This window comes from Puma concolor, chromosome A2 (assembly GCF_028749965.1).
Source record: "Puma concolor isolate L17-30 chromosome A2, mPumCon1.1.hap2, whole genome shotgun sequence".
In the NCBI taxonomy this organism is placed as follows: Eukaryota; Metazoa; Chordata; class Mammalia; order Carnivora; family Felidae; genus Puma; species Puma concolor.
The window spans coordinates 42,268,135-42,288,470 of NC_141668.1; the positions used below are offsets into that span (position 1 = coordinate 42,268,135).

Below are 20,336 nucleotides of genomic sequence, written 5' to 3' on the forward strand. Positions count from 1 at the left end.
ACTTTTTATTGCCATTGCCACTACTGCTACCACAGGCAAAGGATTATGAGAAACCAGATCTATTACTATCTCAGCAAATGGTGGGACCAAATAATTCTGAGGATCTTGGAGGGGTGAGTGTGTCACATTTTATTTATTTATTTATTTATTTATTTATTTATTTATTTAATGTTTATTCATTTTGAGAGAGAAAAAAAGAGAGAGAAACCAGAGGAGAAGCAGAGAGAGGGAGAGAGAGTATCCCAAGCAAACTCAGTGCTGTCAATGTAGAGCCGGACATGGGGCTCGATCTCATGAACCATGAGATCATGACCTGAGCCAAAAATCAAGATTCAGATGCTTAACCGACTAAGCCACCCAGGTGCCCTGTGTCCTATTTTAAAATCAGAATGTGAGTAGGACTTGGCCGTTTTCTTATACTAAGTAAGAGCAAGCTGTCAGCTGCTGGGCTCTGGCCCAGATTCATGGTCAAAGACCTGGGCTTTGTGGCTTTGAGCTTTCTCTACCTTCACTCCTTTCTTCCACAAGTGTGACAATCTGCCTGGGGCCTCAGCAATACAGGTTGCACATAGGTACAACCAGGGAGTGGGAAAGTTGATCCCTGGAGAGGACCCTGGGTAAATTCCCAGCCTCGTCATGCTTGGGTGGGAGTGTTCTGAGGCACGTTCCACAGTTTCTCCGAGTCCCTAGAAGGACTGAGTCCCCACTATATCCTACAGCCTCCTCATCAATGTGTCCTGTGTTGGCTTTTTCCTTCTCTGTCTCACTTCACTCCCTGCTTCTGCTTCCTGGGATCTCCTCCCAATAAGCCACCAGCACCTAAGTTCTTGGTGCTGCTTCAGGATGTCCTCAGAGTCCTGCTTCAGGATGACCTGAAAAAAATGAAGACCTTCTTATTTCTTTTCCTCTTTCTAAACTGTGCTGGAAACTCACTTTCCTGGAGGCAAAGCTGAAGGTAGTGGATCTGGGGTCTGAGTCATGGGGAGTGTCAGGAGGACACCAAAGGATGCTGAGGACATGAGCTGGATAAGCCCCTTGCAGTGCCTAGCTAATGTCAATAGGTTCCGTGATGACATTTATTAAGAGAACATAGACATAAAGGTCGCCCTTGCTCCATGTTCCTGTATGGGAACTCCCCAGCATGCTCCAGGGGCTGAACACCCACAGCGGCTGTGGCTTACCGAGCCCTCACCCTGTGCCTGTTCAGGGAGGAGCACTGGGTGGGATGTCACTCCATCTTGGCAGAACTATAAAACTCCCCCCAACACTGCCAGCATCAGCAATAAGGATGGTCTATTGCCTGCTGTTTTTAAACAGATTTACAAATTGAGAACATTGCTTCTCCAGCAACAGCACAGACTTGTCGAGAGCAAACAAGAACACCAACAGCTAGAGTGTTAAAAATGCAGCAGAATAGAAGAACTCTGTGACTTTCAGTGTGACTTGCAGCCCTTGCAAGGAGGGAACCCAATACAGAGTCTAGATGCCTAGAGTCCTGTGCTGACGGCATCAGAGCTGAGTCAGGTTGGGGGGTGGGAACGGCAGAATCCATGAGATATTCCCACTGTTCCAACATGCTAGTGACCAGGTATGCTCTCCGTTAACCCTGGAAGTACACTAAAATTAATGTTTCTTTTTGTTGCCTGGGTTTTGGCTAGACCTGTGCTTATTAAAAAACAAATAAACAAGGAGCACCAGGGTGGCTCAGTTGGTTAAGCATCCAACTTCAGCTCAGGTCATGATCATCATGGCCTTTAGTTGCAGCCCTCCATCAGGCTCTGTGCTGACAGCTTGAGCCTGGAGACTGCTTCTGATTCTGTGTCTCCCTTTCTCTCTCTGCCCCTCCCCCACTTATGCTGTCTCTCTCTCTCTCTCTCTCTCTCTCTCTCTCTCTCTCAAAAATAAGTAAACATTAAACAATTGACATTAACTTAAAAAAACATTAAAACAAACAAAACTTGTTTGTCCCAACTAATCCTTTTGCTGATTCTACAAATCTCCAGTTTAGAAGTTTCTCCTCACTTCTCACTTCTAGTGTGGGAGTGACCTCTGATGACCTTTGCCTTCCCTCAGGCCCCTTGAAAGAATCTTACTGAAATGGGATAAACCCAGGTGACAATGACTGTCAAGATCCTGAGACCTCGAGGGGATCCAAGCTCTAGGTAAACAGCCACTCTTAAGTTATACTGTTTCAGACAAAGGGTAAGATAATAGAAGACACTTAGGGTTCAAGGTCTCAGAAGTCTGACGTTTTAAAATTAATTGATAGGTGACCAATGCTTGCACGAGAGAACAGTGAGAAAGGGACGTGTTCCTTATCCCTGGGGAATTTCTTAATGTTGTAAAAGATGAGTAACCACACTAGAGGAAATTGGTTCATAAAATAAAAATATCAATGCAGTGGAACTTTAGGGTCAGAAAAAGCTAGACTCAAACCAAGCTCTGCCACAGAGTACCTGAGTTCCTTGTGCAGTCTACTTATTTGGGACTTCTTTTGAGCTAAGGAGTTGAAACACTTAGGTACTTGCCAGGCATTTCTCCCTTATCTACTTGCCACTTTGTTTATGTTAACGCCCTGCCTCGTTCCATGCTTGATAAATACTACTATATACTCTTAGTTTCATCTTTCCTTACTGTTACCTGGATATGCTTTTCCTATTTCATTATGAACTTTCAAAATAAGTGCCAGATCACAAAAGGACGAATACTGTATGACGTGCTTAGAGTAGTGGAATTCAGAGACAGAAAGTAAAGTGGTGGTTGCCAGGGGCTGGGGGAGGGGAGAACGGGGGAGTTAGCATTTAATGGGTATAGGATTTCAGTTTTGCAAGATGAAGAACGTTCTAGTGATGAATGGTGGTGATGGTTGCAAAGCAATATGAGTGTTCTTAAAGCCATTGAACTGCACACCTAAACAGGGTTAAAAAGGTATATTTTATGCTATATATATTTCACCATAATTTTACGAACAGAACACCTGACTCATTCTCATGATATTTACCTGTAAGGTTCACCAGAATGGAAATATTTGTCACATCCAGATCCACCTTAACATTGTTTTCTAGGAAGAATTGAGGTAGAGAAATACATACTTTCCCCTCCTGGACAAGGAGGATATATGCAGTATGAGTTTTGCCAAGGGAAGAAGAGAGGCAAGGTGGCATTTCCCTCTGAATTTTGGTTTTATGATCATTCTTTCGTCTTCTCTAATTTGCTGTCTTAATTCAACGCCATCCTTAAAAGTGGACGTCTTTCTAAAACAGCCACGTTCGAGGACAAACCACTCTCCCACTGCGTATGTTGGTTAAATTATCACGTTGTTTAAATTATCAGGTGAAAATATTTGCCCTGTGCTGGGTTTTCTGATGGTAACAGGGTTTGAACTTGACTAGACTTTTTTGTTTTATTTTGGTTGTATATCATTTACCCACATCATTTGGCAAATTACTGTATGAATATTTGTACTGATGTTCCCACAAAAGGGCACTAAGTACTGCACTAAATCTTAGCAGAATCCCTGTTGGAACACTCTGTGAAATTGACGGGATTTGGGTTTTTAGGTGTTTTCCTTCCACCCAGCTGAGCTGCATTCCCACAACCCGATATAAAAGTGTGGCCATTCACATTAACTTAAACTGATGACATATCTTTTCCTTCCCTTGATTTCCTACAACATATTTTCCCGTTATCCTTTATGCTCTACAATTACTTGGGGGAGTTTGCTTTTTGGCTTAAAAGCCTATTGCCATTTTATTATTTTAGAACACCAAGGGAATCCCTTTCAAGCAAGAGAGCAGCATTTTCTCTTCCGTCTTGAAGGAAGCCAGACCCTTCGCTGTCCCATTTCAGGCTGTGGATTGTTTTCTGACCTCTGGTTTCAAGCAGCATGGATGGCATACGGACTCAGGACTAAGGTTTTGTTTGATGCCAACGAGCATCGTCTCTCCTCGCCTTCTCCCGTGGCTGCTGCTAGTTATCCTGTTAAAACAGTGGCGGCAGCATATCTGCCCAGGCAGTTCCGCTTCTTGCATTTATTCAAATAATTTGGATGCAGATTTTCTTTCTCTTTCAAGCACTGAATATGATTCAGTTCCAAATATCCGTTATTATTTCACCTGCCTTGAAACGGGAATTGTAAGCACTCGGATAAATGATGTGAAAGACTGTCTAATTTCCGTAACAACCTCTGTCAGCTGTTAACTTGCAATTTTATAACATCTAAAACATTCTGAAATTCCTCTGTGCTTATCCCTGAGTGAGCTGACAGCCACGTGGCCCCTGCATCAATTCTGCCAAGAAAGAAGGAAAGAGAGAAAAGGAACTATTTTCCTCTTTCTCTGGCAGTGGAAGAACACTGCTCTCAAAGCTCAGCCTGCGTGAGCAATGAGTCTTTTTCCATAGAATAGAAGACTCAAGAGCCCATCACTGCATACAGTTGGGCTTAATTAATTTAATTTCTCTCTTCAGAACGCTCCCTTTTCCTTTCTCAGAGTCAAGGTGAGGGGAGAATGGGAGGGAACAAAGGTGGGAAGCTCAGAGATCAAAAAAGAACAACTAACCCACCGAAGAGCCCAGTGTTGTTTTCAGCGGCTGAAAACCCTCTGAGTTGATGAACCATGTGTTGTGTGTTATGTGAATATTTGTTGCAACATAAAGATAGCGTGAGGTCATCACTAAGCTCACCCTGCTGTAGGTGGTGATCATTTGGTTTGTAATAAGCTTCAGGAAAGACAGCTTTCAAGAGGGGTCCACCACATTCAGGAGCTCTGTAACAGTTACTTTCATAACCCTAAATCCAGAGTTTCCATGAGGACACTCTAAACAAACTGTATAGACTAAATAAACATCGCTGTGGGGTGGGGAGGGCTCCAATATGGAAATCATGGTGACAATACATTGGCAGGAGTTGCATACTGCAGTAAATTATAATGTAAACAGCTTTCCTTGATAGAAAATCCCATATGGAAAATGGAATCCAGCTGTAGACTATAAATCACATAAAACACCACATCTCTGCACTGAGTAGGAAAGCTGAAGAAGGTAGTGTAGGGACACTTGGGTTTTTTCCAGTCTGCACAGCAGGGGGTGAACTTGATGTGTTGACCTTGATTACAAAAGGTGGGTGCGCAGTTCCTCAGAGGCACATTCCACTTAGGCTCAGGTTTACAAGCCAGAATTTGTTTCCTTGGTCCTACTTTACTCTTTATCAGAGTAAAGACGCCAGCTTCTGACAAAGGGTGTGGGAAAGCTTCTGAATCCGTGAGTGTTCCCTAAATGCCAGACACGAGAAGAGTTTAATTAAAAACTTAAATATAAAAGCAGAAAAAATGCAGCAAATAATTTAACAAGCACTGCCTCCAGATTAACAAGCGTCAATATTTCGTCCTACTTGCTCCAGGTCTTTGTACCTTTATATAAAAGATACAAAATATTCCGGTTAAAATGGAAGCTCCCTTTTTTCCTCTCCTGAGTCCCATTCTCCTCCACCACTCCCCCCCCCCCCCCCCCCCCCCCCCCAGGCAGAGAAGCAGCCGTGCTGCATTTGGTATCTTTCTTATGTGGATTATGTTACTGTATATCTCATTCCCTCCAGCAATTCTTTGAAAAGGCTATTATCCCCGCATTATAGATGAGGAAACTGAGACCCAAGAAGATCAGTATTTGCCCATGGTCACACAGCAAGTAGGTAAAAGAGTTGAGCCTCACAGACCGGTTGCTCTGACTCAAAACTTGTGCCCTTTTTTACCATATCCTACATTTGGGGGAGCTGGTCTTTCTCATCTGCCCTGAAGGTGGCAGGGATTCTTTCCAACTGAATCCTTTCACCTCTTCAGATCTTGATTCATGGGCTTTACTTTCTGATTCCTTGATGGAATCATTTTCAAATTTTTGCCTTTTTGGTTTATAAAGCCAAAGCATGAATCCAACCGGGGAGGGTTAAGATGGGAGAATTACATTATCTTAGCCTATGCATTTGGGCATCCTATCTGTTTTTAAATGCACCACTGGTTCATGATTACCTTCCCGAGGGCCAACGGTGTAGCCTATATTTCATTGGTCCCATGCCATTAGGGAGCTATCTGTGAAGTGGTTTTTAAAATCTCTCCCTGGATACTTACAATTTGTTTCATAGCTGTAACACTCAAAAAGGACTTCCAGAGAAAGGTGGGACAAAAGCAAAGCATAACTTAGATTCAAGAGTGACTACAGTACAGACTTAAAAAAAAATGGTTTTGCAAAGTAATTTGGTAATATGTATCATGAGCCACAAAATTATCTATAATGTTTGACTGTAAGAACTACATTCTGAGAATCTATCCTAAAGAAGCAACCAAATAGTGGGAAAAGCAACATTCAAAACACTTCCTAATTCTGTTATTTATTGAAGCCTGGAAGGGAACTAATGGTCCAACAAATGTTGTTAGATGTACTATAGAAGGACCCCTTGACTGAAACATGTATTGTCATTAAATTGATAAAAGAAAAGCAAGGCACCCATCCTCACTGCTAATTAGGTGTATTAAATTTGCCAAGCTGGTTAATCATTCCGATTTTCAAATTTCTCAGTAGCAGTATACAAAATACTGAAATCTACCTTAAACATACGAGAAAATTGAATGGGCTAAACATGAAATAACTTATTCCACTTATGGCACTGGATAGTACCCAATAAACTGTACCTAATAAAATGATTATCTATGAAAAAGGTATAGATTTGTTGCAATTACTACAAAATATGTCAGTAAAAGAGCCTGGATTCAAATATATAAAAAGATAATCTAATTTATGTTACATGTTTTTATTACAGTAAAAAATTAAAAATATCTGATTTGGGGTAGTGGTGTAGGAGAGGCAACATTTTTACTCTACCCTCTTAGGTTCATGTTTTAGAGGCCTGCAAATTAAATGTAAACTTATAGGTTATCAGGGGAACAACCAAAACTTATATATAAAAAAGAAGTGGCTTTCTGAAATACATATATACCTATATACCTATATATATCTTATAGGTATATAAAAATGGGAGTTATATACCTAACTTAACAGGGAGAAGGAGAAGAAAAGGCTTCTATGAGAGGAACAAATGGATTTCTAGGAGAAAAAATAAGAAAATCTGTGATAATGTTTATTCAAGCCAGACTTGGTCTTAGCTTTTTTTCTTCTCAGACATAAAAATCCCCTGAAGATGGGACTCGTGGCAGCCCACTCCCAGAAGTTTCTGTAAAGGAAGGCTTTTTGCTGCACCTATTAAATCCCAAATGTCTTTGCTTTAAAATAATCTTTATATTAATTCTGGGGGGCCTAAATGGGCCTCCACATTGGCATAAAGCACTTTTCCACCAGGGTGCCTGGGTGGCTCAGTCAGTTAAGTATCTACTCTTGGTTTTGGCTCAGGTCATGATCTTATGGCTTGTGAGTTCCAGCCCTGCTTTGGGCTCTGTGTGGAGCCTGCTTGGTATTCTCTCTCTCTCTCTCTCTCTCTCTCTCTCTCTCTCTCTGCCTCTCCCATGTGCGCTCACTCTATCTCAAAATAAACTTAACAACAAAAAAAAACCCCACTTTCCCCTCTTATATATTAAACAAACTTGCTGTAATATTGTTAGGCAGATTTTATAAACTTTTTAAATAAAGTGATATTTTCTAGGCTGTTACTGTATAATCTATGACAGAGGAAGCTTTTCAGTTCAGAAGAGAAAAATTCTAACACAGTCTATATTCAGAGATCATTGCAATGGTAGAAAGAGCCCTGGACTATCATCCCAAGGACCTCTGGTCACATCACAGGAATAGGATTTACCTCCTGTGTTCCACCATCCAATGGACTGGGATATGCTGGTCCTCAATTTCCTCACGTATAAAGTAAGGATAATAATAATGTCTAATTTGCACATTTCTTAAAAAGAACTGGATAAGATCTATGTAGGTTGAAAGATCATTTCATTAATAAAGACTCATTTATGTTAGATTAAAATACTTTAATATATATGATCTTATAAATAAGGTGACATTTTATTCATGTAATGAATAAGGGAAGAGGCATGATGATTAAACCTGAAAACTTAAAATATATGTATGTATTCACCTCCAGGGAATGGCAAGCTGATATTCACCCTTAGGCACTCCAGTGGCTACAGCTTACGTCAATGCTGTCGTTTTAAAGACAAACTTGTTTTTTTAAAACTGGAGTTAAGGAAGAGCTAGAGACCTTACGGAAATAAAACAATAGCTTAAAGATGACCCTGAACACGATGACCTTGAAAAATGAGATTGTTATTAAAGAACATTGCATTGGATACTTCATCCTGGTTATTTTTCCAGCTCAAACCAGAAATGCCACCCTCTTCATCTCCTAGAGTCTCTGACATAGTTATGGATAGAAACTGGATGACAATGGGTTCATTTTTGATCCAGCAGTGTTGATTTAGACATGGAGTTTATCTGCTAATTTAACCAATATTTCCTAATATAAACCCTCCACCCACTCACAAACTATTATAAAGAATTTTCCCGAAACTTACAGCCTTACCTGGAAAAAACAGTTGTTCAATCCATCAAATGTAGCTATTAATAGTAATTTTAAAATTGTCCTACAAGGTCCAAGTGAATATAAACATTGGAATAAAGTACTCTGTGCACTCATAATATGCTTCTAAAAATTAAGCTTTTCATGTGGAAATTATCAAATAAATAGCTGTCCTCATTTCTGTGGAGATAAATAGCTCCAAGATTTCATTATTTGTTATGAATTTTCAAAAGAATTGGTTAAAACTCATATCTGGTTAACAGCCTGACACAGCTTCTCCTATTTTCCACAAAAATACATAGAAAGCTTTTCTTTTTTAATGATAGTCATAATGCAATTTTTTAAAGGACTATTGCCAGAATCCTGGAGAAATTTCTCTAACTCCAAAGTCAAATGATAGACAAAAGCAAGTGACTAGTTGGTGCTTTACCTCTGAAAATAATGGAGGCTTTCATTCTAAAATATCGACAGATATCCTTCATCCTTTCCTAATTTCATCCTCCTGATTCAGACTCTTTGCCATGCAGCCGCTTTTCTAATGCTAAATGTCTGGGTAGAGGTTTTTAAGGCAATCAGGATACTGGTTAGCCATTCCCCAGAGTATCTCTCCTTTCTCCGTGTAGTCAGAAACTGTGACCCCCAGGGCAACTAGACCGCATTGCATTCGGGGCTTGTCCACTTACTGAAGTGCGAGAGAAACTGCAGAGGACATGGGAAACAGGACATCCTAGGGATTATAGGTTTTTAACTTTCTTCATTTGCTCAGAGTATCAGGAAATCAGGAAACCTGTAGAAGTGCTCTAAATGAAAGCTCACTAAAGCCTAAAAAGTCTGCCTTAAAACTATAGGAAATGTGGGAACTATATAGATGCAGAATAGGGTCATGGGCATTCCACAGTTACTGTGTCAACAACCACCAAGTCACTATTTATTGGAGGATGAGTAAATATAAAAAGGGTGGAGGTTAGCTTACAAAAAAATCAGGTAAGAGAAAGGAAGTGTCTTGAATACTCAAAGAAATCACTAATTTCTGAAATGATGTTACCGCAAGAACGAAAAAAAAAAGTAATTTTGAATACTCTGTCATCTCCACTAGGATAATAGAATACTTGAGTTCAAATCTTGCGTGCTGCCATCACCTTGGGCAGATTCCTTAATCATTCTGATCTTCATTTATCTGTAAGTGAAAAAATGGAGATAAAAATATTTCCTCATATAGGGTTGTATTAAGAATTGCATAGTATTGTGTAAATGAAATGCTTCAATGCTTAGAAAATGGAAGAGTATAGCAGTGGTAGTAACAGAGTGGACGAGGTGGTAGTGGTGACAATATTTTCAGTAAATATTCTGATGTATATATGTATACTGATCGGTTGGTTCTGATGTATCAACATGTTTGAGAACCACTGTGTCCAGACTCCTTCCATGACCTGGTGCCTTCCTACCTACAGTTTCATCTTTGCCTTTCCCTTCGTCATAAAACAGAACTTCCCACGTATTATAGGATGAGCTCTTCTATGCCTGGAGCTATCCCTTTGCCTGGATCACAGACCCCACCTCATTCCAGTTCTTTGAAACACTTATCCCTATTTATTCTTCAGTATTCAGCTCAAGCATTGTCTCCTCCAAGACCTATTTTCCATCAAAGGAAATATGCCCAACAAATGAGCAATTTCTATTTTTATGGTCTCCCAGAGCATTCTGTAGCAGTAACTCAAACACATCTTTGCATTATACTGAAGCTATCTCTTCCATGTCTGCTTCTGTTCCCACCAAGCTTTGTCTTAAGGACAAAGCCCATATTCTGTGTAGCAATTCCAAACTCTAGATTTCACCATGGAATGATTATTTCGGTTTTACAATGGATAGTTTACAATTTTTTTAAAGTTTTTGTAATGTTTATTTTTGAGAGAGAGAGCGCAAGCAGGGGAAGAGCAGAGAGAGGGAGACACAGTCTAAAGCAGGCTCCAGGCTCTGAGCTGTCAGCACAGCCCGATGTGGGGCTCAAACCCACAAACCGTGAGATCACGACCTGAGCCAAAGTCGGATGACTTTGACCAACTGAGCCACCCAGGCGCCCCTAAAATATTTTTTAAAGCACTATTACCAAATTAACAGTAAACTATGTGGTAAATTACAGAGCACAAAGAACAATGGCCCAATTTTTTTCTGAATTTGTGTTTAATATACGCATATACAACATATATGTGCATACTTCTGAGTTAAAATAACCTATGAAGCCAACATTTCCTAAAGCAAATTCCTAGAAATACTTGTTTCATGAGCTACTCAATGAAAAGAAAGATACGTGAAATTAGATATTCTGAAATATCCTAAACTAAGAATTGAAGAATCATTGTTGAATACAATGGTTCCAAGAGTTATTTGACCATGATGCCATTTTGTTAAGTATACTTTTAAACCCTCGGAGTAAGTAGAGTTCTGTAGACACACATTTTGAAAGATGCAGAGTGACTTATTCTAACCAGTCCTTTTGCTAAGGTGGCAGACAGCACAGATGCAGATGTCATGGCATAGAGAGACAATTTTTGTTGGAGTGGGCTCTGCTCTTACTATAGCACAGCCAGAAGCAACAGACACATTGCAAGTACATTCTGTTGCATGGCTGTTCACCTCACCCTTTCCACTACTAAGGATTCTGCTCTGCTTTCATAGGCAGTCCTTTTAATTCAGTGAATAACGTTTTCCCCTTTTGAGGCATGTGTAAATGGATTGCTAACTATTTTGCAATGCATCCATCTGTGACCACAGTCAGGTTCTGGGCAGCAATTAATTGAGACAACCTGAGATATGATTATGCCTCACAAATAGAAAGGAAGAAAGGAGGGGGGGTTCTTCTTTCTTTATAGTATCAATTTTATTTCTAACATTATTTGTATGATATATATTTGTTTATAACATCACGTTTATCATATTTTTCTGTCTATTTTTTTAAATTAAGGCATAGTTTGGGGAATATGTACAAAAATGCACTTCTGATTTACGGTTTTGGGTGGAATGAGGACAGAACTTAGCTTCTCCTATTTTATTCATGAAATCTTAGTACAGGAAATGGTATACTATCCATTTATGTTAGTGGCTTCATATTCAGCACAAAATTAAGCTTTCTGCCTGGTGTCATTTGTCAAGTAAGCTTTTTAAAGCAGTAATTTTCCTTTATCCCTTTTAAAGGCAGCTTGTTCTTAAAAACCAGAGTGTGCCACATTACCCAACAAATTGTCACCAAGGAGAAGGAACAACATGAAAGCTGGGAATTATAATGCTGACCAAGTGCAAAGCAAATAGTTTTTTTGACCACCAATCTTATCTCAAATGCAGAGACTCAAATGTCAACTTTGGTAATAATTCAGAAGGTTAACTGACACTCTGCCCTGAATCTGAAATACTCAAAATTGTACATGTGTTGAAAATGCAGACTATACAAAGGTGCCAATGTACCATAAATATACATGTATCATATACAAAATGATGGAATGCCAGTCTAAGTGTTTACGAAATTTCACCCTAAACAAAATATTTGTTCCAGCAATAATGAATAATTTTAAATATTTGATTCCATATATAGCTGCTAAATGCTTAAGATTTAATGCTGCCTTAGAGAAATTATAGGGAGGCCATATCTCATTGAAATATTGGCTGGAAAATTCTGGTTGCTAAATCTCTATCTAGAGTCATACAAACAAGCATTCAAATCATTTTGGGTTTTCAAAAGAACCTGCAATTACCTCTCTTCACACTAGGTGGTGTAGTCAAGACCAACAAAGCTATCAAATGGATGAATACCTTTGGTTTAGCAAGGTCAAAACTAAAGGAGAGTATCATTTTAACCTTGAAAACAGATATGTATCTTGTGTTAAAATCCCAGTGTGTTTGATAAAGAGAACAGATGAAGAACCAGTAAAAGAGGAATGGAAAGCCTGTTCAAATAGCTTTGGGGATAACAGGGCTTCTTAAAGATTAAGTCACCAACCACGAGGAGTACCAGTGAAAATCCACATTCCTAGAATCCACACCGCCACACTTTACAATTACAGCATCAGAACAGCAGGGATGAAGTAGGAGCCTGAGTCTGTTCTCCTAAGATACACTCGAGTTGGTCTTTATGCAAAACTCTGAGAAATAGATTTAGATTGCTCTAAATCTGTCCAGGGGTAAGAAACCCCAGTTGACAAGTGTTTGATGTTCAGAAACTTTTTTTTCAGCTTCCTATAGCTTGTATCTTGAAGATCAAGGGTTATAGGCTTCACTATAAAATCTCCAGAGGAATTTTTCCTATGTTACCATTACTGCAAGAAAAAAATCAGAGTGGCAGATTCAGCCCTATGTGTAATAGAATATTTGGAAAGCAGTTTGAGCTTTGTAGAATGGGGAAAAGAAATGTATTTTATAGAATGCAATGAAAATGAATCTCTTCTGAGAGGAATGGGTGGTAGTTATATTAGATATTCAAAAGTCGAGCCACATTGATCTGCCTTTTGAAGTAATTACATTGATATCCGGAGTTTAAAGAAATGTATTGCTTGTTCCCTGTGGATGTTTTCAAAAATCTTTTTTTCTAAACCAAAGCAGTGTTTTGTTTTGTTTTTTTCTCTAGCTTGAATCACAAAAGAAAGCATTTTACTGAAGTGCAGCTAATTATTGTATAGGAATATATGTGTATGGGTGTTCATGTGTGTGTGAACTCCAGAAATGAGTTCTCTGTTTTTTATTTTAAGTGAGATTTTTTTGTTTGTTTGTTTTGGTTGAGTCAAAGCTTGCTCCCTTAAACTCATTTGTTTTAAGATATTTTTAAATGGACAATATACTAAGATGAATTTCCCACTAGTCTAACTTCAACTGAGTATACAGAATAAAATGTAACCATTTCTTTAAGACTGAGCACAATCCGTAGGGCGCCTGGCTGGCTTGGTTGGTATAGCATGCGACTCTTGATCTTGGAGTTTGATCCCCATGTTAGGCATAGAGTTTACTTTTAAAAAACTGAAAAAAGAAACATTTAGCACAATGCATGTTAAAATGTGTCCTGTACAGCATACTTAAGGAGCCATTTCTTCAGGGCTCGCTGAGGACTATTTCTCTACGGTATATGAAACCAGGCAACTTTGTTCCTTGAATCTTTGCACATACATTTTATGGTTTTCTTATTTTTTCCCCCTTACTTTTAATTGTTATTTCATGTTGCCATCAATACACCAAGGCAGTTGGGAGGACTCCTGTGTCTAATCTGCAGAGGTCTTGGAAGGCTGATAGCTAAATGTAGTTTGTCAGAAACGTGTACCGAGTGAGAAGAGTGGGGGCCTAGTGGGGGAAGGGGAGGCTGCATTAGTCAAGTGTCTACCCTGGCTATACTTTCGAATTTTCTCATTCTTGATTATTTTCCCAAAAGGTGAAGCTGCAGGTGGTTGAATGGTGGTTACCTGAACTATTATTTCGAACAAATCTTTCTAATCTGTTTTTACTTGGGATTATAATCATAACATTTGTAGAAAAGCTTTGTGGCCCCCTCAAGGTATATAAATCTTGTTTTATTTTTCATGTACTAATAGCATAGTGCATTTTCTCTCTTAACAAAAATGTCTCCATGTGCTTCAGCCTTTTGATTTCTAAAAAGCCTGTCTGCATTGTTATATGTGCATATATGTGTATGTGCACATGTACAAATATAAATGCAGATATGTGAGTGTGTATTTACTATGGGGCAGAGTGAAAAAGGAGCTCATTCTTCCACACTGGGAAACAACTTCATATGAACCTGCTTTCTTCTGAGCCATTTTTATTGCTTGCTTAATTATCTTTATCAAGGTCACTAAATGGTAGAAATGCTGACAAGAAGGAATGAGGGTGCTTTACAAAGGAACAGTAAGCCAGGACTGCGATCGCTCATGTGCTCCCTTTGGGGCAGGGTGGGGGAGCTGGTGAACAAAAGCAACAGTTTCCAGGAACAAACAATGGCATTCTCTGTGACCTGGAGCACAGCGAGCAACCCTGTGTCCTCACACGTCAACTCCCTCCCTGAGACCCAGGCTACCTTTTCCTCCAGCCACATCTACAAGGCCAGCATCTCAGACACTTTGGACATCTTATTTTTCTTTTTGGTTTTAGAAAACATTCCTTATAATGGGGGGCGGGGGAGGGAAAGCACTTTATATTTTTTTTAACTAAAGAACAGCTCTAACAAATTTACAAATCTCTAAATACATGAGGGCCTGAGTGTCTTTGTTGAGCCTTTGATCTGGAATTGCTATATCTTCCCCTGACCCCTCAGTGAGGGTAAAGACAGGTCTTGCTTTGCTCAACATGGTCTCCCTTGTGGGGCCCAGTGCCTGGCATAGAGAAGGCCCGAAACAAACATTGTGAATCAACTGATTGACTGTAGTTGCAAACAGAAACTCGACGGTGGGTGATTAAGTTTAGCCCGTATAAGCATCAGTCAAGATCAAAACATAAATGCGTTTATGTTTGTGTCTCTTACAGATTTACTTCCTCTTGTTTCTCCTCTGAGAGCTTTGAAAACATTTTAAATTTTATGAGGAACAAATGACATGTCCCACTATGCCATCTCAAATCTTCTTTTCTGAATTCAGGTTTCGTCTTAATTGCGGAAAAAGTGACACAGCTGCACTATAGAAAAAGTAAGCACAGAAAAGCATATTTTTAAAAATACCCATAATCTCACTGCCCAGAAACAACAGCCACTAAAATGTTGTTTCCTTCATAGTTTTCTGTATTTATGTCTTTAATGTATATCTATGTTCACATAATTGAGGTGTGTTGTAAATATAATTTCATATTCTGCTTCTTTCATGTTATTTCCTAAGTGTATGCCAGTCATTAAAACTTCCTCAAAAAGCATAATTTTCATAGTCATGTTGTGCTCCACCATAGAATGATGCCGTGTAATCAAGTTAAATTCATTTCTCCATTATCGAACATTTAGATCATTTGGAACATTTTATCTTTATGACCATCTAAAGATAGTGTTTGTGCATATCATGTGCACATAATGTTTGTGCACAACAGATTACTTTCTTGGAATGGTTTCCTAAAAATAGACTTGACTATTTTTAACGCTTTTGATTAAGTATTGCCATATTGCCTTCTGCTTTTATTGCAATTTGTAGATTAAACTTCTACCAGCAGTGAATGAGACTGTAACAGTAGCTGATAGCAGCTCCCATTTGTTTTTGATGTCTTATGTACCAGACACAGTGCGAAATGCTCTATGTGTGTCATATCATTAACTGTAACCATACCAATATGAAGTAGGTATCCTCTCATACCTATTTACAGATGAGAGACTGACAAAGAAGTTGCATAACTTTTCCAATGTCGTACAACTGGATTTGGGATCCAGATGATTCACCTCCAGAACCCTGGCCTTCACCATACTGAGGGAACAACATTGAAAGGTAACACTATATACCTAGTATTTTGATTCTTTGCTAATTTCATGAAGGAAAAGACCGTATCTTGTTTCTAAATTTCATTATTTTAATATTAGCAATTTTAGGTGCTTTCTTATTATAATTATTAGCCAGTTCTATTTCTTCTAGTGTAAATTGTCTCTTTCTATCATTTGCTACTTAGTGACTCTTCTCTTTTTACAATATAAACTTGTTAAATATTAAAAATATTCTGTTTTTCCTGTGCCTATTGGTGGCTAAAATTGCTCCTGTTTGGCATATAATTGTATTAGGATATTTGACCTTGTGACGGTTCATTTTTAAGCAGTCAAATATATTATTTTTCTTTGTGATTCATTCCATCACTAATTTTATGTTCAAAGGTAGTTCCGTATCCAGATATCTGATATTAACTTACATTTTCTTTAAAAACTCTATCCTTTTCTTGTGTTGATCAACCAATCTTTCTAGGTTGTTTACCTAGAAAGTCTTGCTAATTGCCTCAGGTTTCGTCTATTTGTCTGAGACCACACTGTTAGAATCCAAGTGGAAACAGATCTTTTCTAACATTTCTGTTACTCTGAAAACACAGTTCACAAAAATTTCAAGACAGCAACTTTGTCTGCTCCATCTCCCCAAAAGAGGAAAACCAAGAAAGCATAGATACACATTGCTAATGATCATTTGATACAGAGGATTGAGTTTTGGTCCTGGGCATCAGTGCCCTTTTCTGGCACTGAATTCACTTGGGTTGGTTCTCAGTATAAGAAGCCAAAAGACTAGAGTTACTTATGAGGTGTCAGTTTTTGAAATATAAACCCTAAAAGGACATATTTCCAATCCAAGAGATCTGCCTTTTGTGCTAGATCACTGTAGAGCAGTCTTTGTTTACAAAGCATCACATTATCTGGCAACAAAACCTCATAACAATCAAGGCTCCTTTCATTTTCCCAACACTGTTTGCTGATAATTCTTCAGAAAAATTTTGAGATTTTTTTTTCATGCTACTAATTTATGCCAACATAAATGGGAGTCTAATATTCTGTTTAAAAAGAAGTGTAAACATATTTTGGGGATGCTTCTCCATTCACTCTAAAATCTAAAGTCTGAAATTATTTACATGCAATTTTCAGTGATTTATTAACTAATTATCAACTGAGGTAGGGCTGATGTTGAAAGGGTAGATTTGCTATTGGTTCCTAAACTACTTTAACTCCCAGGAACAGAAAACCTACAATTATAAACAAGACATAGGCAACCATGGTAACAGATCTACTTTTCACAATAAATACACATTTTTTCAAAAACAATTAATGTTCCTTAATGTTTGACTGATTGTTACAAGCACTTCCAATGGTATCTGTTACCTTCTTTTTTTTTTTTAATATTTATTTATTTTGAGAGAGACAGAGAGAGAGAGAGAATATGAGCAGGGGTGGGGCAGAGAGAAAGGGAGACATAGAATCTGAAGCAGGCCCCAGGCTCTGAGCTGTCAGCACAGAGCTTGATGCAGGACTTGAACCCCGAACCACAAGTTCACGACCTGAGCCGAAGTTGGATGCTTAACCAACTGAGCCACTCAGCCAACCTGGTATCTGTTACTTTAGAAATAAATGTCCAGGTAAATATGGGTCTAGATGCATTAACTTTAAGTTAATTATATAGACCTCGGTTATATTAACTTTAGACTTGAAAATCTTGTGACTATGTTTTGATCCAATTTTAGACTATGTTATTATGCACATACCTTTTCAACAAACAGTTAATCTGGAAGTTATGCAATGATTTATAATGCATGATGGGATATTAAGCAATTACTATTTGAAAATAATAACTTCAGTGGAAATCCAAATGGTTCTCCAAATATGAGGAACAGTAAATCTCCTCCAGCTACTTTTCATACCATAAGACTGAAAGATATTTCACAAATTATCTGGACTGACTTTGAAGTAACTGAATGAAATAAAAATTATTACCCAGAATACCCTAATTAAAAGTGATTATTCATACCAACAGCTAAATTTATTGTGCACCTACTATATGCCCGAGATTTTCCAATCAATTGGCACTGATTTCTCAGGTACTATGTCATTCTCATTTTATGCTCAAGAATACTGAGGCTTAGAGCAGTCAAATAACTTGTTCAAAGTCAACTTTTATCAGAAAGTCTGTTTAAGACAGACTTAAGCCTGTCCTGTCTGAATTCAGGAGCTGAGCTCTTACCTCCTATGTAATAAATAAATATCAACCACATTCTGCCAACCCATCCTAGGTACACGATTATTAAAAAGGCTGGCTCTTCCATTATTCCTGAACTTCATTCAGCCAACATAGTAGTCAAGATATCTGAGGAATTGGACCCCATAAAAAGATGCCAGGAGTGACCCAATTAGCCAAGAACACCTATTTTTAAAGGTAACTAAGAGTGTTTGGAGGCCCTTATTTTTGAAAGCCTCTCTTTCTGAATAGTGTACCACTTTTTGCATAGAATCTCTTCTGTGTGAGAGTAGAGGTCAAAATAGACTGCAATGGCTTTTAATGGGCACCTTATTTTTTGGGACACATGGAGTGTCCCCATGTGACTCATTTGTAGCCATTCTTTTTTTTTTAAGATTTTATTTTTTAAGTGACCTCTACACTGAATATGGGGCTCAAACTCACAACCCGAGATCAAGAGTCGCACGCTCCACCAGTTAAGCCATCCAGGCACGCCTATAGCCATTCTTTAAGTAAAGAAATAAATTTGGACCAAAACACTAAATACTAAGTGTACATTTGAGGCTTTTTGATGCTTATTCTCCTTTGCCATGAAAATATTGCCAATTTCCTAATTGTATTAATGTACTATATTATAAAAAGTGGTATCACTGGGGGAGAGCTGAATAATGGTAACATCAGGCCACTCTGTACTATTTTTTTGTAACTGCTCATGTGCCTATACTTCAAAAAAAAGAGTTTTAAACTATTGCCAAATTTCCATCTTGCCAGGGAAATGAACTTCTGGGCTTTGCAGCTGATAACTCTCATCCAGCTAAGGTCCCTCTTGGGGTATTGGCCATCACTTTGAAGAGGCACTGATGTATGAAATGGGCACAAATTATTATCATAGAAGGACCAACAGAGCATATCCATAAACCTGCATAGAGGGTCTACCTCATGTCCTCCTCCTGGTATGTAGTCGAGGGCCAGGGTGTCTCTGAAAAGCTTCATTAGAAATGAAAGTCAACCTGTTGAGGAAGACTCCCAACTGCCTCTAGTGGCACTTATCCCCTGCAGAAAGACAAACTCACCAGGTGACAGGGTGAGTCCCAGACAGAGGTCTGCAATGAGCGGGGAGGAATTAGCCATGCTCCTTAGCTGGCTGCTGCCTTTGGATGTTTACTTATACACATCAGTGCCAGATCCTGACAAGGACAGATTACCCGAGTGCTGGCTTCTGGGAAGGGAACGTGCAGTGGAGAGAAGAGCAGAGCAGCCTCGTTCGGGCGAGCAAGGCCAGTCCCAAGCGGAGCTCCAAGAGCCTACAGGGCCCCTGTCATCAGGGGGACTGCTCACATGCTCACCCAGGAAATCTACTCTTTGTGAACTGCCTTGAGCTACTAGGAACATTCCCAAAATAAGACATTGATTTGAAGGACTGACGGAGGGTGAAAGAAAAAATTGAAGATCTGTTCGGAAGGCAACTAACTGTCTGAAATGCAATCTCTGCTTTTTGTTTGTTTCTTGCGTAGAGAGAGAGGAAGGGAAAAATAGAACCCTGATAGCTTCACCTAGTTAATGAGGCTGATCCTGGAAGTTCGTGGAACCCACTTTGGCCCATCCTACCCAGAAATGCCCCAGTCGGTATTCAGAGGAACCTGTTCAAGGTGGTATTAGGAACAAGGTTGCAACTTTGAAAAGATAGAGCCCTGCACACAGCATGAATTCGGAGGTGGAAGAAGATCTGCTAAGGGAATTTGGGAAGACAAATGACAGGGCAGGGAATACAAGGAATTCTCGCACGAGCCATTTCATAGACAACCCCAAAACTGCCCATCCGTCTTCTGCCGTCAGCCTACCAAAAGCCTTGTTGGCGTCTCTGAAAATAGATGGCTAAATAAGCCTAAGCTTTTTTGGTTCATAGAATTGGTGAATCAAAGGGGCAGAAGATTTATCTCATGCCTCTAAAGATCATTTATAACTTGGCTAAGTGGCCCAGGATAAAACCACAATAAAGGTGATTCATGCAGGAAATCCATTCTGTTGAGGCAGAAATGAAAATCCACATTAAATCACCGTCCATTCTGTGCACGGGAGAATTGGAGTGAGCCAAGCTCAGTGGATTCCCAGGCACACTAAAGGCTGAAAACCCATTGTTCTTGGAAAATGGGGGAAATGAGACTCCTTTA

General features: G+C 39.1%; 1 protein-coding gene across 2 annotated transcripts in view; it reads left to right on the forward strand.

Moving 5' to 3' along the window:
* ELMO1 (engulfment and cell motility 1) overlaps positions 1-20,336 on the forward strand; it is a 727,703-nt gene that overhangs the window by 142,917 nt on the left and 564,450 nt on the right. For both annotated transcript variants that reach the window (XM_086692444.1, XM_086692474.1), the window contains exons 10-11: positions 15,130-15,177; positions 15,836-15,954. The gene's annotated coding sequence lies outside the window, so the exon portion shown is untranslated. The remainder of the gene's footprint in view (positions 1-15,129; positions 15,178-15,835; positions 15,955-20,336) is intronic.